Genomic DNA, 16,348 nt, shown 5'->3' on the forward strand with positions numbered 1-16,348 from the left:
GTTTATGCAACCACAGATCACTTGTGAGAAAGCGAATCTCTAATTTCACAAGATTTCACAGTAAACGGTCAGCCGAAAAATATATCGGCTGCGCGTTGTAAATATACTGCCAGTTTTAGAGCTGTATATTTAAGCATTAATTTATAATTAGGTGTTCTTTGCATCAACAAGCTAGCAGCCTGCTTGTCCCCCTTAGAGAAAGAACAGAAAGGAAAACGATGCACTTTGCCAACAATGGTAACTGCATGTAAGTGGCAGAATAAAAGATTTCCGACGGGTTCGTGGTTCCGTTGCGTCAGATTTCGGATTTGTCTGGAACACATCATGTCGACTTCCCTGTTTTTTAATTTCTGCAAACGCCAGCGATCTAGCAATTGTATGGTCAAAAGTTTGTGGTGAAGTTAAATGTCGCATTTTCTGTTGGTACCGCCGAACGCCGATTATGTCACCATTTCCCCTCACACGTCTCTGCCCTCAGCAAAGACCAGTCTTGTCATTTAATTTTTTGTTTATCACTTTCAGCAACCGTTTCTGAAGAATGCCGACGCGAAGAAATAACACACTAGCTGCGTTAAAAATTGTTTTGTAACGCAAATGGTGTGCTATTTCTTCACATCGGATATCTTGTTATTCCATTTACACCGCCACCTCCCAGTGCAGTCGAATTTCTCCTTTGTGCCATGTATACTTGTTTCACACAGTCAAGGAGAAAGACTGGACGTGATCAAAGTTCAGAGAGTAGTAAGACTCCTTAGCATAGTGGAAGTAAAATTATGTTCTACTACTTTCAAAAGGACAACTTCAAATATTTATCGAAAATTGCGAAAAAAATATAACATAAAATAAGAATATCGGCACTCGATATTGCCTTTTGATATCGATATATCGGTGAAAGAAATGTCGACAATATACATCGACTTTTTGGAGGGGAATATAGATATATTGATATGTTGATATTTTGTCAGCAGCCCTAGTTTACATCTCCTTCCTTCTGACAGTCGCAGAAATGGTTATCTTTTATGCCTATTTAATGTAAGTAGGAAGAAGTTGTAACCTTGGTTCGTACATATTCGTACCAAGGTAGTTATCAGCTTACTGTTCGCATTAAATTTTCGGTACCATGGAGGAATTTCTAGTTAGGTACTGGTTGGATCGCAGCGTGTACTGTAGCTTTGTAAGTGGGCTGCTTCTGCGTTGCCAGCGCTGTGTAGCGCTTTGCATTGGATCTCTGACTGCGCTTTCTTTGTAAGAGACTCTGTGGCTGGTCGGACTCGTTGTTGGAAGTTAGTCACCAGTGGTGTTGGGCAGTTGGAAGTTAGTCGCCAGCAGTGATGGGAGTACTGTTGCGCAGTTGGAGGTGAACAGTCAACAGCCGGCCGAAGTGGCCGTGCGGTTAAAGGCGCTGCAGTCTGGAACCGCAAGACCGCTACGGTCGCAGGTTCGAATCCTGCCTCGGGCATGGATGTTTGTGATGTCCTTAGGTTAGTTAGGTTTAACTAGTTCTAATTTCTAGGGGACTAATGACCTCAGCAGTTGAGTCCCATAGTGCTCAGAGCCATTTGAACCATTTGAACAGTCAGCAGTGATGGATGTTAAATGTGAGAAGTTAGCATTGATGGAGGATAGAGGTCTGGAGTGTTAGCGTAGGCTAACGGTCTGTAAGTATCCGACATGGAGATTGAAAATTATTCATGGTTATATATCTCTGTGCTGGATGTCAATGACAATTTATATTCGTGTTTGAACTGGATGTCACATTATTAAGGTAAAAAGTAAATTATTTGGTTTGTAAACAAAATCTTCCTTTGCTAACCACAAGCCTATTAGTAGTTAGTGGCTTTAATAGTTAGAATCTTTTATTTAGCTGGCGGTACTGACGCTCGCTGTATTGCAGTAGTTCGCGTAATGAAGATCTTTGTGAGGTAAGTGCTTAATGAAATATGTAGGTTCTTGTTAAGGTTTCTTTTTAGTCAGGGCCATTCTTTTAAATTAATTATTTGACGTCAGGTTGTAAATTCTTTTGAGTAGGCAGATTGCGTTGCGCTAGAATATTGTGGGTCAGTGTTGACATTATAGGAAAATGTAAAGAGAAAGTAGGCTCAGTATGTTCAGTTTTACTCAGCTGCTTCAGAATGAAATAACGTATAATATTCATCTTCTCAGTCATTCAGCAATTTAAGTACAGATTCACACATTTAAACACAGAAGTTTCAGCTTTAGAGCAGACTGGCGTCAGTCGTCAATCTCTGCCCGCTCTCTCTCGACCAGTTCCCGCGTTCGTAACTTGAAATCGGAGAACGGTAGATTGACGCTCATTGCAGGACCAGTCTCTTTCTCAAATTTGTCGTACTTGGCAGTGTAAGTCAGTCCAATATGAGTTTATCAGTTTATCATACATCTTCGTCTATTTAGCGATCATTTTCGTATTATTTCCAGTATCTGAATATTTATTTTGTTGTTTTCCGTAGATTGGAGTACGCTTTATGAGTCCGACACAAACAAAGGGTTCTGGAGCGCCGTATGGCGATCAGATCTGGGAGCTTCTCGAATCGCTGTCGCTTCCGCGGTAAAAAAAAAAAAAAATGGTGAACCGTGCTGGGCAGTCGAAATAGCTTGGAATGTTTCTTCTCGGGGCAGGAAGCGCACATCCTGTCGCCAAAGTCTCCTGATACTGAGAGCCGTCAGTACTCACAAGAACGGAGTAAGTTCAGCAGAGATTAGTACAACCACTGAAACTTGGACTGCTTGGCCGGCCGCTGTGGCCGAGCGGTTCTAGGCGCTTCAGTCCGGAACCGCGCGCTGCTACGGTCGCAGGTTCGAATCCTGCCTCGGGCATGAATGTGTGTGTGTGATGTCCTTAGGATAGGTTAGGTTTACGTAGTTCTAGGGGACTGATGACCTCAGACGTTAAGTCCCAAAGTGCTTAGAGCCATTTGAACCATTTGGACTGCTTGTGCCAAAGCAGTTTCTCATAAAACAGCAGTAGTGAATAACGAGATTTTCCAGCTTTTATCGGAATGGGACGATGTAGCTTTAGGTCTAAAACTTTCGCCATCTTTCCAGAAGGTCGAGGCTTTATTGTGAAAAATTTAGAAAAAAATTTCGATTAAAGGTATAGGCCATCCTGGCCACTAACTTCTTCAATCTTTCGGCCAGCATTCGAATCCCGCGGCGGAAGAACTGAGCGTCTTTTGAGGAAAATCTTGAATCGCTCCAACTTTGCCCTTGCTCGTATGACCGTCGGCAACTCGTGCTGCCCCTGGATCACTGGATCCCGGGTTCAACTCCCGGCCGGGTCGGGGATTTTCTCCGCTCTGGAAATGTGTGTGTGTGTGTTGTACGCATCATTTCATCATCATTCGTGAAAGTGGAGAGACTGGATTGTGTAAAGATTGGGAATTTGTACTGACGTAGATAACGGCGCAGTTGACCGCCCCACAAACCAAACATCATCAACATTCCAGAATGAGATTTTCACTCTGCAGCGGAGTGTGCGCTGATACGAAACTTCCTGGCAGATTAAAACTGTGTGCCGAACCGTGACTCGAACTAGGGACCTTAGCCTTTCGCGGGCAAGTGCTCTACCAAATGAGCTACCCAAGCACGACTCACGCCCCGTCCTCACAGCTTTACTTCTGCCAGTACCTCGTCTCCTACTTTCCAAACTTAACAGCAGCTCTGCTGCAGTTGGTAGAGCACATGCCCGCGAAAGGCAAAGGCCCCGAGTTCGAGTCTCGGTCCGGCACACAGTTTTAATCTGTCAGGAAGTTTCATCGTCAACATTGTTCGTATGGCCGGAAGAGATGATCTGCCAGGCTGTCTACTGTTCATCGATGAATGTGGTAGTCAGAGGAAGCAATGTCTGGAGAATACGCCGAGTAGGGTAGGTCTTTGATGTCAGCGGTTCCAAGTATGTTTTCACGGATGTCGCGACATGGGGTCGAACATTGTCATGCTGCAAAGTCACCTTTGCACGTCTGTCGCTGTATTGTGTCCGTTTGTCTTTCAGTGCTCGGCTCAAATGAATCAGCTGCTTTCGAGTACAATCTCTTGTGATTGTTACCGTCGATTTCAGTACCTTAGAAAACTTTCTCTCTCCTTCGATTTCAGAAACACCCTTCGTGAGGAGTGGAAACCATTCTCTGCACGTTCTTTCACTAATAGGTGCCCCACCATAGGTCTTACCCAGCATTTTATGAGTCTCAGCCGCAAACTTGTTCATATTAAAGCAGAAAATTGAAACTTCCCGCAAATTACTAGAATTGAGCCCATAGGTTGATACATTCAATCGAGAATAACTTTATGATGCAATCACAAATCGACTATTGCTTTGATGGTGTTATGTTTACAAAAGCCTAAGCTCAATGCCCAACCCTTACGTCCTACCGTCTGCACCACCACTTCCCAATACAGCCTTCTATTTCAAAATGGCGAAATCAATGTTATTGACGTAGTGCAACTGTCAATAAAAAGCAGTGAGTCTAATGTTGTTACTATTAGAGGTCAAAGGTTCCTATGAGCGAAAAATTGTCTTTCATGTCTGGTAGGACGTTGATTAACCTACTTTTAGATCGCTGGTTCCTGTGGCAAATAAAGTTTTTCGCTTAGCGCTGACGTCCAACATACAGCATAGGTTCAACAGCTTATGCTAGGAGGAGTCGATAGCATTGCTCCAAGGCATATCTGCAGTGTGAATTTAGCAGCGTTGTGATATAAGAAGCACCCATAATTGAGCGGACTATGGCTTCTACACTATCAAGAGAATGTAAGGAGCTGCACCTCCATAGTTAATCAGTAGTATGAATAACGCTGCGCACAACAAATGGATACATTGCTTTCCATTTTAGATTTTAGTTACACTCCAATAAACTATAATTGTAGGTTCATTGAAATTTTCATAGAGGGTCTCCACTCCTCGTCTGTTTCTATCATTTCAACACTATCAAAAAGAAAAAAATACAGTCCGTTAGCCGACCATTATTGGTTTAGTGTGAGCGATGTGTTTCAATGCTTATGATTTGTTTTCTGCCACTCGATGTTGAAAAGATGGGAGCCACCCGTCAATTAGGTGACGAGAGCACTTGACGCGGTATAAACGAGCAATTCAGTAAATTCGTCAAGGCGAACTTGGCAGCAATTACCGGCTAAGAGGCACCCCTAATGAGTGCTACAGCGCCCAATGGAATGGGGACTACGCTACCGCCCCAGTCTAGCGGTTAGCGCAGAGGGCGCCAGGTGGCAGCACAGGTTGAAGGGCTGCAAGTAGTTCGCGCTGAGGCCGCTAGATGGACGCTGCTGTGCGAAACTTGACAGATGTCGATCAATACGAATTCGGGGGCGTGGTCGCTTAAGTTTTCTCTTGTGGAACGGAAATAAATAAGTATTTAGCCCCAGATATTCTGATCAGAAATGTTTCTCTTAGAGTCCTTATTTTCAAACTTCACTGACATGAGATGACGAGAACTGTGATGCTTGTTCAAACGGATGTGACACTATTCTCTTATAAGCATAAAAGACTGGTACGCATCTTTTTTATTGACTGTCAAGGCGATAAGTGATGCTGTCCATAGGAAAGTACTACTGCCTCACAATCATCCCTCAGTTACAGTACTGACGCAGTACAGCAAAGAATATAAACATTGAAGGGTAAGGAGCGTGTATGTATCTGATGACAGATAAAGATTAATTCCATATTAAAATGTGGATGGATTTCTTGTATCATCCAGGTGCTAGTTGGTGCAGACAACATCTGTACCTCATTCAAGATGAACTCTGACGTGCATTCGTAGTTCCACTATGTGAGCTAATAATACCAAACATATATCTGATGTTCATAAGAAAGTATGATTATAACATTATTTTATAACTGTTAATTTACGTGACCTACTTCTCTTCGTTTTCGTCCTGATTGTATACTATTATAGGTCAATCCCTCTTTCTCTTTCTTCCTGACAGAATCCTTGGTGGGATACCAATTAACCATAATGTTCCGTGGCGAAGAACTTGACTATTTCTCGATCTTTGATATGCAACCAAAACTGTTGTGCTTTATGATATCCGTAATGGTTCACTGTATTTTCTTTTTATTTTAATGAAAAAAATCTAGAATCACCTTCATGGGAGCAATAACTTTCTGATTACTGCGTAGTAGTATACTGCATGTTTCTCTGATAATAGTATTAAAATAATGTTCTCCAATAATATTGTAATCCCTATTTTAAGTACAAGAAATGAAACAAACAATCCGCTCCAGTATAGTTCATTTTATAGTTATTTCACTTTGTTTTTTACTACTTTAGTCCGAGTAGATATGAAGTTTTGAATTAATTGTCTTATTGAATTCTACTTCAATTTTCGACTAAATTCAATGGCTTTCTGATTCATTATGCTAACGAAAATTTCACATCCTGTTCTGAGCTCGAATTGCAATGATATTAAATGTTACTAACCGCCCTCCACGAATCAGCGTCGGTAACTAAACCGACTCGTCAACTGATCTGCGGAATAGCTTTGATCACGTGGTGTCTCCTTCATAAAAGCGGAAAGGTTGTTGTTCTGCGTTCATTTCTTGCAAATAGATACTTTTATTTTAAACTGGAAATGCTCTGTAGAAAAATATTGTCTCATTTCAACATGCCCCTACGTTTCATGCCAGTATCTGCAGTGTACTTCATGTGGCACTGGACTACCAGAGATTCAACGTACAAACAATAGTTAACGCCATAAGCATTTCGGAAAAAAGTGTGATGAATAAGTCACTCGAAAAATTATCTAAGTGAGAGCTTTGTTGAACGCTGATAAGACGGAATTCCGAGCAGTGTCTGGACCGTCTCAGTATCGACCAAAATCTCTTGTTGAGCAGATGTATTACTGTAAATTGGACATGAACTCAGAATTCCACGAAAAAACGGAAATAACATAGGGTGAGACGGTGAAAGTCGGTGTCTCTAAACCAATAAGGAGAAACCAGATTTTATCTGGAGGAAAGAACATGGCAAGTGTCTGGACCGATTCTTCTTTTGGATACTTTTCAATGGGCAAATAATAACAAGTGTATACTACTCAAGTAAAGTAACTATACCCAATTATGTGCGAAGTGGCCTGCATTGGAAGAACCGTAGCTGAGCATCTGACCATAAAGTGGCTTTTTCGATGGGAAAACTGAGAAATTTGAAGCGCTGATACATTTTATTCGCGTTATTTAGTACCCTTTGTCTTCCACTGATGGTATTCTAACATCTCAGGAAAATCGTGAATGAAAACTTCCACCTTGTGTCGAAAAGTTTCTGTTAACTGTCAATGACTTGTTTGCGGAACTTACAGATGCCACTTCTGAGACATTAGATTTTTTTCTTACGATCATGGATATCCCTCTTTTACCGGTCTCCTCATCTCAGAGTAACATCTACATCTTGCATCTTTAAGCATCTGCTGTACTTATTCCAGTCTCTGCCTTATCCTAAAATATTGATCTCTACAGCTGTATCTGATGGAATGGAAGTTGTTTCCTGATGTGTTATCATACTATCCTTCTCTATAGTTAGCTTGCGTGGAAAATCTCGTTTTCTATTACCATTCCTGTCAGTTTTCAGCTTCCTTCTCTATTATCACGTCGCAAATGCTTCGATTCGTTTTCGGATCTTCACACAGTCCATGGTTGACTTGGATCCAAAGCTGTGTTCTAGAGGCACTTTCTAACAAATTTGTCCCTCGGGCTTGTTTTAGAAAGGAATGCTGTCTTTGCTTGTGTCAGTCTGCTCCTTGTATCCACTTTACTTCGTCCGTCATGTGGAATTCTCCTTCCAAGGTGAGACATTTCCGTTACTTCGACTACTATATAGTCCCCAATTTTGAGGCAAGTTTGTCATTAACATCATTTATGTACTTCTTGATGTTTTATTCTATCTCAACCCGTATTCTGTGCTCAGAAAGCTGGTCATCTCGTCCAATAGGCTATGTAATTCTTACTCAGTTTTACAGAATTTTGTCATCGGTAGCTTTTTACCTTAAATATTAATCCCACTTCTGAACACCCCCCCCCCCCTCCCTCTTGATTCTTGTGCACACACGTTGATCAGCAGATGTGAAAGATAGCATGGCGGTCTCCGAATGCCCTTTACTTGTTGCTCCATTCCTACAGTTCCATTTTGGTTCTTGCACATGTTGTGTGTTACTCCTCGTTCCCTGTGGCGAATGCCTTTCTTTTCTGTAAATTTCAAGCATCTTGCACTACTTCACATTGCAGAACATTCTTTCTTAGTTGACAAAGCCTACGAAAAAATCTTGCTTTTTCCTTAAGCCTTGCTTCCATTATCGGGCTTAGTCTTAGAAAATCCTCTTTACCTATCTTAAAAAATCCCTGATCGGTATGTAATGGAATTTACAAACTCGAAAACGTTGGACAATGCACGTACACTGAAAGGAAACTACGTGCATTTTTAGTTAAAAAACACTCATTACAAAACTCATAAATTTTAACGAAGCCCTCATATGAAAATATGCCTAATGTTCAGTAGGTATGACGGAATCACATAAATTTACGTAAATTTTAAGGCGTTGGACACTACGGGAATGATGAGGAGCGCCAAGTGTTGACATGCAGCCTACATTAGCAAGTTGTATATGACAAATCACTGGATCCCACGTATAGCACGAGTCTCCGAGAATCGTCCCGTCTGTAAATTCGGACATTTAGCATTTTGTGGTGCAATTGACAGCGAGGTACAACAACGGGAACCCCATGAACTTCTTATAATAAACTGTTAACAGCACGCAGTGACAAATGACTAGCTAATAACAGCAAAGTCGCATCTCTGAGGGTAACGCGTATCTTTCCTCTCGAATTTTATGATCAAGTCACAAGAAATATGCTTTTAAATAGTTTAAATAAAATCGTAAATATTTGTAAGCGTATGTGTGACGCATCTCCCTGATAGTGGCTTCTTCATATGTTGTACTTCACTGATGGCGTGCGATCCGCATCATCTCCAGCGGTATTTGTCTCATTGTGCTTTTAAAAAAATGGTTCAAATGGCTCTGAGCACTATGGGACTCAACTGCTGTGGTCATAAGTCCCCTAGAACTTAGAACTACTTAAACCTAACTAACCTAAGGACAGCACACAACACCCAACCATCACGAGGCAGAGAAAATCCCTGACCCCGCCGGGAATCGAACCCGGGAACCCGGCCGTGGGAAGCGAGAACGCTACCGCACGACCACGAGATGCGGGCATTGTGCTTTTAAGCTCAGAGATTTGGACATGTGTGAAGCGAATAAATGACGCGAATGTTTTATGCTCAATTGGGACATAAAAGGCTTAAGTATTTCACTGTGATATCCGATTCCGGTTTTTCCCACCCAGCAGACCCATACAGCACTGCTTCGATACACAGCGGTACGATGAGTTGGAATGTGGGCTATGGAGAAGAGATATTCGGTGTGGAAGCAAACGAGCTCCCCAATATTGCATTCTTTGAATTTGTATCCGTGGAATTTCGTAATCGAATACCTTTGGAATCGATGTATTGGTGATACGTTACACAAACGTGGTTGGTTACTATATAAAAGGTCCTCGCAGCAGATCGTCTTGAAACGGAAGGTACCAAAATGAAGGCTGAAATGCTAATTCTATCTGGCCTAAACCAGTTCCTCCTATTGATAGCGTCAAGGACGCTTAGTAAGTGAATGCGGGATTAAATGACAAATGAATATACCTCATAATACGGTTACGTGGAGGAACTGGCTCCTTTTCCAGTTACAGTCTGTCATAGGTAGCTGGAACAATGCAGAGTCGTAAATGACTGGAAAACCACACAAGCGTTAAGATGGTTTGCAGAAACAAATCTACATCATACAGGTCAGACAAATAGAATTATGCAACACCTTTTACGTTAGCACTCGATTTTTTTTCTGGGAGGGGCGTCTTGAAAACATTTGTAAAAGAATCATTACGAACTCCATAAATATTCATAGCGTGAACGGAACTGTTGGTGAAGCCGACTGGGGAAAACATCCATTCGACTTTGTATAAAGGTAGGAACACGCAGGGTAAAACTTTTCTTGTGAATTATCATCTAAAACAAAGCTGAAATGAGAGAAAACTTCAGTTATAGCATTCGTAGAGTCAGAAAGAGCTTTTGACAATTTTTACTATAGTATACTCTATCAAATTCTGAAGCTATCGGAGGCAGAATGCAGTAAGCGACAGTTCATTTACAACGTGTGCTGCACGTGAAAAGGAGACCGTTTTAGAGAAGAGGTTGAGACATATTTGTAGCCTATCTCCAGTTGTTGAATCTGTACATAGAGCAAGCGTTAAAGAAAATAGACGAGAAATTTAGGATAGGAATAAAGGTTTGGGGCGAAGAAATAATAGCTTCAGGGCTCACTTAGGTCATTTTTTTTCTGTCACAGAAGGTGGAGAATTAGCCAAACCACCACACACTTTAAGAAAAATCGTTCAAATGGCTCTGAGCACTATGGAACTTAACTTCTAAGGTCATCAGTCCACTAGAACTTAGAACTACTTAAAGCTAACTAACCTAAGGACATCATACACATCCATGCCCGAGGCAAGATTCGAAACTGCGATCGTTGCGGTCGCGCGGTTCCAGACCGAAGCGCCTAGAACCGCTCTGCCACCCCGGCCGGCCACACACTTGACAAGTTTATATTTTCCTCTTGTCTGGACTGTTAGACATCCAAGTAGCAATTCCAAATAAGGCTATCCCCTGAAACAAGTATAGTCAGTACAAAAAAAAATACATATTAATCTATCTCTCACGTACAGAACAGCGTTTCTTACTTTATGTCTATCATTATTTCAGTTGTTAATGTTTATCTTATAACAACTTTTCAAGAGACTGAGATGAACATTAATAAGAGTAAGACAAGGAGAGTTGTTTAATTAAACCGGGTGAGGATGAGTAAATCACATTAGATAAGAAACATTAAAACCGTTAGCCTATATTTGCCTTTTGCCCAGGAGAATAACTGGAATAATGGCACCGGCGGCGGTGGCCGAGCGGTTGTAGGTGCTTCAGACCGGATCCGCGCGACTGCTACGGCCGCAGGTTCGAATGTGTGTGATGTCCTTAGGTTGGTTACGTTTAAGTAGTTCTCAGTTCTAGGGACTGATGACTTCCGATGTTAAGTTCCATAGTGCTCAGAGCCATTTGAACCATTTTCTTTTTTTTTTTTTAAATACTGTCGAAAGTAAAAACGACATAAATTATATTCTGAAAGAGGTTTTCCTGAACAGAGAAAGTAGGTATAAATTTATCTGATTAGTGCTGAAATGTGTTCAGCTAACACTCTAACAATCCCAAAACTATCTGACCTCTAAATTCCGGTAGATTCAGATCCAGAATCGGCGTAGCTTCCTCACTTCTTAACAGCTACTAACGAGTATGCAAATTACTTTTTACGAATATGATTGTAATTATTCTGAAACGCATCTGACTGTAAATTAGATTCCATAAAAGAATGATTCATAAAACACTCAGAATGGCCAACAGTTACATAATTTGAAAGTGACCTTTTACAGAAACGCATCTATTGAATTTACATGGAATTTCAGTAATAAAAACTGGTCGTAATATTCTGCTGAAAAGGTTCATTTAGATCTTACAAACATTTCTTCCCTGGCGATGGATAACTTCACTCTGCTCTGGCTGCGCTGCAAATAATGAGTGAAATGTATCTCTGAGCTGCAGTTTGCCTTCTTATTAAATTTTTTTTCTTTTCATGTGATGCTTTGGGAAATAAGGTTCTGATAATTATTATTCACGTAAGAGTGCAATGTGTGACAACGCAAATTTTACCGAACACGTTTCTTTGAAGAGTGGAATATGTTTGGTGAAATATCTACAAATTGCAAAACGAAGTACTGTGAAATTATTTTAATAACACAAAAGTGAACTTCGCATTAAGGTACTCGATAATACTTGGTTCTACCAAATATTTTTATTACAAAAATTTGCTTTCTTGAATTCCTACTAAAATATTATTTAACTAACTCAAATGAAGGAGGGTGCATTATAATACTGAACACGTGATTGATAGTCCTTCCTGACTGCCAAAACATAGATATTATTGTTCACAAAGAAATCTTGGCACAGCAATAATTCTGAACATGCAACTGACATACCCAATATATGTTGCTTTTGGTGAAGTGTTATCCCATTGCCTAGTCACCTTAAAAGCCATCCTTCATTCCTAGGTTATATATATATCATGGAATATCTCAGACAGAAACCTGTGTGCGGCACCTCCGCTGTCCAAGCTGCTTTTTCTGCTATGATCCAGCGCCCCCTCTCTCAACGACTTCGCAACAAGGACTACAGCGCAGGCCTGCGACTCGACAGTCACCTGCTAGCTTGCACGCGCTTTTCGTAATAACGTAACCTCTGGAAACCAGCGACCGTGTCTTGTTCATGTATTTAGTACGCAAAAATATTAAAAGTGGCGATATTCGGAAAGAAAAGGTGATTTTCATTATATTTACATTCAAAGAGACACCAAGTGGTAATGTACGAAAAAAAAACTGATTTTGCTTATGGATTTTTCCGTCACTTCTTCGTAGAACAATTCCATATTTAACATTAAATAACATGTAAATTGTTTTACTTGTGCTTATTTAGATTAGTAGAACAAAAAGAGTTTACTTGTTATTCAGTTTCATATAACTGTAATTTACTATTTTATGTAATGTATAAAACTTTCAAGGCTATCATGAATATAAACCAGGAATTTTTTTCTGATTCTATTTGTCTGGAATGTAGCCTTCCATCAAATTACAACGTGGATTAGTTGCCCAAGAAAGAGGGGAATATAAACTACAGGAGAATGATGAAGATTACGTAGGTAGATTAACTAATTAAGAAATACAGGATCTAATCGGGGAGAAAGAAATCTATGGCACAACGCAACGAAAAGAAGACATAAATTCTTGTGCATCAAGAAATTGTCAACTTGGAAATGGAGGGACTCGCTGGAATGAGAAATCGTATAGGCAGGGCCAAGAGATCGCTGCAGTACGCACGTCTGACAGATCCAGACTACAGTAGCTCTGCGGAGGTGGAGGTGCATGTACGGGACGAAGTAGCGAGTGAAGCTGCGTTCAACACGTCAAGCTCAACCCCTTCCGGTTGTTCTCGAGATCGTGGAGGATACGCTGACGCCTTCCAGAGGAACTCTGCTACCGTTCAAGTGGTACCTAAGTGACTAACAAGACAACGTTTGCAGAGCTCCAGGGCTGTTCACAGATGGTGATTCACGAAGACTCAAATGCTTTCAGCGTTACTTGTATGGATTATTAGTTGACACTTGGCCTATACAAACGTAAAGTAATGCGCGTGAATAGACGAAAGGTCTCTGGTATCCGTCAAGCTGTCTAGTTTCTACGAGAATTTATCCGGCGCCCCACGGTAAGGCAGAGGCCACCCTGATATCAGTTTTTATCGCAGGAATAAGTGGACATATGACGCACCTATGAAAGATCTTGCTCAATAAACACTCGGTCGATCTATTCTTAAGTTCTGGTCGTCATTGCGGGACACTTACAAAGTGACATCATGCAGAACCTTGACACATTTTCCAATAAGAGTTAAAAAATTCCTAATTTCCTCCAACACAGAAGAAGAATGGAATGACTTGTATAAGCAAACGTGAAAGAAGGTCAGTTTGTGTTCCGGAGAAATGTAGGTGCACGTGAGGCAATATTTACGTTATGACTAACCTTGGAAGATAAGTTGAAAAAACACAAATTTACCTTTACGACATTTGTAGACAGAAAATTTTTCCTCAATGTTGACTGTATTATACTCTTTGAAATTCTTGAGTTTTCACCGGTAAAATACTTGGCGTAAAGTGTTATCGACAACTTCCACAGAAAAAAGACTTCACTTGCAAGAGACGAAGGACATGAAAGGTAGCGAGTATTTTAGAAGTGAATGGGCCAGGTGTCGTAGCCTATCCCTAATATTATACAGTCTATTCACCATTTGGATTTGCAGCTCCTTGTGTTTTCCGTGTTCATAGTTAAAATTGTTCCATGTAGGATCCGCCAGTCATGCAAAACACCGTTTTTTCCAAGTTCCCGAACACGTTTCGGCAACACTGTGCCATCAACAGTGGGTTTCAGTTTTATTTAATGTGTAATATGAACATTTTTACTAAGTGATTACACATTTATGTGGATATTTAGTTCAAACAACAATTCGTTTCTTTTTGTTAACACTTGGTGTTCATGATCTTTCACGACCACTTGTGCGTTATTTATTACAGGTAGCTTGTCATCTGCAACCAAAAGATGTTGATGAGAAATTTTGTTGGGCGTTAACCTATCATTTTATTCTCCATTTAGTTTGTCGCGATATTTCTGGCGTACATTCGTTTTTACTTACGATTTCGTGTGGCAAGCCCATTTATTCTCAGCATCATGGTGAGTTGTTGTGCAGCACACGCAAATGTATTTCCACAAATAAGGTCGTAAAAGCACCAAAACACAGTGTAATTGTGGTTGTTGTGTGTCCCAGCCTAGTCAGTGTTCTTTTGTCCGCCTGTGAGTTCGGCGACAAATTTTTTGTTTACATTTTACACTACGGGCCATTAAAATTGCTACACCAGGAAGAAATCCAGATGATAAACGGGTGTTCATTGGACAAATATATTATACTAGAACGGACATGTGATTACATTTTCACGCAATTTGGGTCATAGATCCTGAGAAATCAGTACCCAGAACAACCACCTCTGGCCGTAATAACGTCCTTGATACGCCTGGTCATTGAGTCAAACAGAGCTTGGATGGCGTTTACAGGTACAGCTGCCCATGCAGCTTCAACACGATACCACAGTTCATCAAGAGTAGTGACTGGCGTATTGCGACGAGCCAGTTGTTCAGCCACCATTGACCAGATGTTTTCAGTTGGTGAGGCATCTGGAGAATGTGCTGGCCAGCGCAGCAGTCGAACATTTTCTGTATTCAGAAAGGTCCGTACAGGACATGCAACATGCGGTCGTGCATTATCCTGCTGAAATGTAGGGTTTCGCAGGGACCGAATGAAGGGTAGAGCCACGGGTCGTAACACATCTGAATGTAACGTCCACTGTTCAAAGTGCCGTCAATGCGAACAAAAGGTGACCGAGACGTGTAACCAATGGCACTCCATACAATCACGCCGGGTGATACGCCAGTATGGCGATGACGAATACACGCTTCCAATGTGCGTTCACCGCGATGTCGCCAAACACGGATGCGACCATCATCATGCTGTAAACAGAACCTGGATTCATCCGAAAAAAAGACGTTTTGCCATTCGCGCACCCAGGTTCGTCGATGAGTACACCATCGCAGGCGCTCTGTCTGTGATGCAGCGTCAAGGGTAACCGCAGCCATGGTCTTCAAGCTGTTTGCCCATGCTGCTGCAAACGTCGTCGAACTGTTCGTGCAGATGGTTGTTGTCTTGCAGAAGTCAACATCTGTTGACTCAGGGATCGAGACGTGGCTGCGCGATCCGTTACAGCCATGCGGATAAGATGTCTGTCATCTCGACTGCTAGTGATACGAGGCCGTTGGGATCCAGCACGGCGTTCCGTATTACCCTCCTGAACCCACCGATTCCATATTCTGCTAACAGTTATTGGATCTCGACCAACGCGAGCAGTAATGTCGCGATACGATAAACCGCAATCGCGATAGGCTACAATCCGACCTTTATCAAAAGTCGGAAACGTGATGGTACGCATTTCTCCTCCTTACACGAGGCATCACAACAACGTTTCAGCAGGTAACGCCGGTCAACTACTGTTTTGTGTATGAGAAATCGGTTGGAAACTTCCCTCATGTCAGCACGTTGTAGGTGTCGCCACCTGCGCCAACCTCGTGCGAATGCTCAGAAAAACTAATCATTTGCATATCACAGAATGTTCTTCCTGTCAGTTAAATTTCGCTTCTGTAGCACGTCATCTTCGGGGTGTAGCAATTTTAATGGCAAGTAGTGTATCTTTGTGTGTGTGTGTGTGTGTGTGTGTGTGTGTGTGTGTGTGTGTGTGTGTGTGTGTGTTTGCGGGTAGACTTTATCTGTTTGTGCTTTCTTTTTTGTGAAGTTCCTTTAATTTGTTACATACTGTGCCCTTGCAGAGTGTAGTGTATTCATTTATGAGCTGTTTTCCTTCTGTTATTGCCTTCTGTATGTGGACGCTTTCCTCAATGATCACTTTGCTGTATATGCTGTGGCTACGTTTTAGTTTTCTTAAGTTTGTTTCTATTGTAGTTGGGTGGTGATTGTGGGCTATAAGGTGGTCAGCATATGTGCTATGGGAGCTGTTGCTTTTTAAAGCT

The sequence above is a fragment of the Schistocerca nitens genome, chromosome 4, assembly GCF_023898315.1.
Source record: "Schistocerca nitens isolate TAMUIC-IGC-003100 chromosome 4, iqSchNite1.1, whole genome shotgun sequence".
NCBI classification, from domain to species: Eukaryota; Metazoa; Arthropoda; class Insecta; order Orthoptera; family Acrididae; genus Schistocerca; species Schistocerca nitens.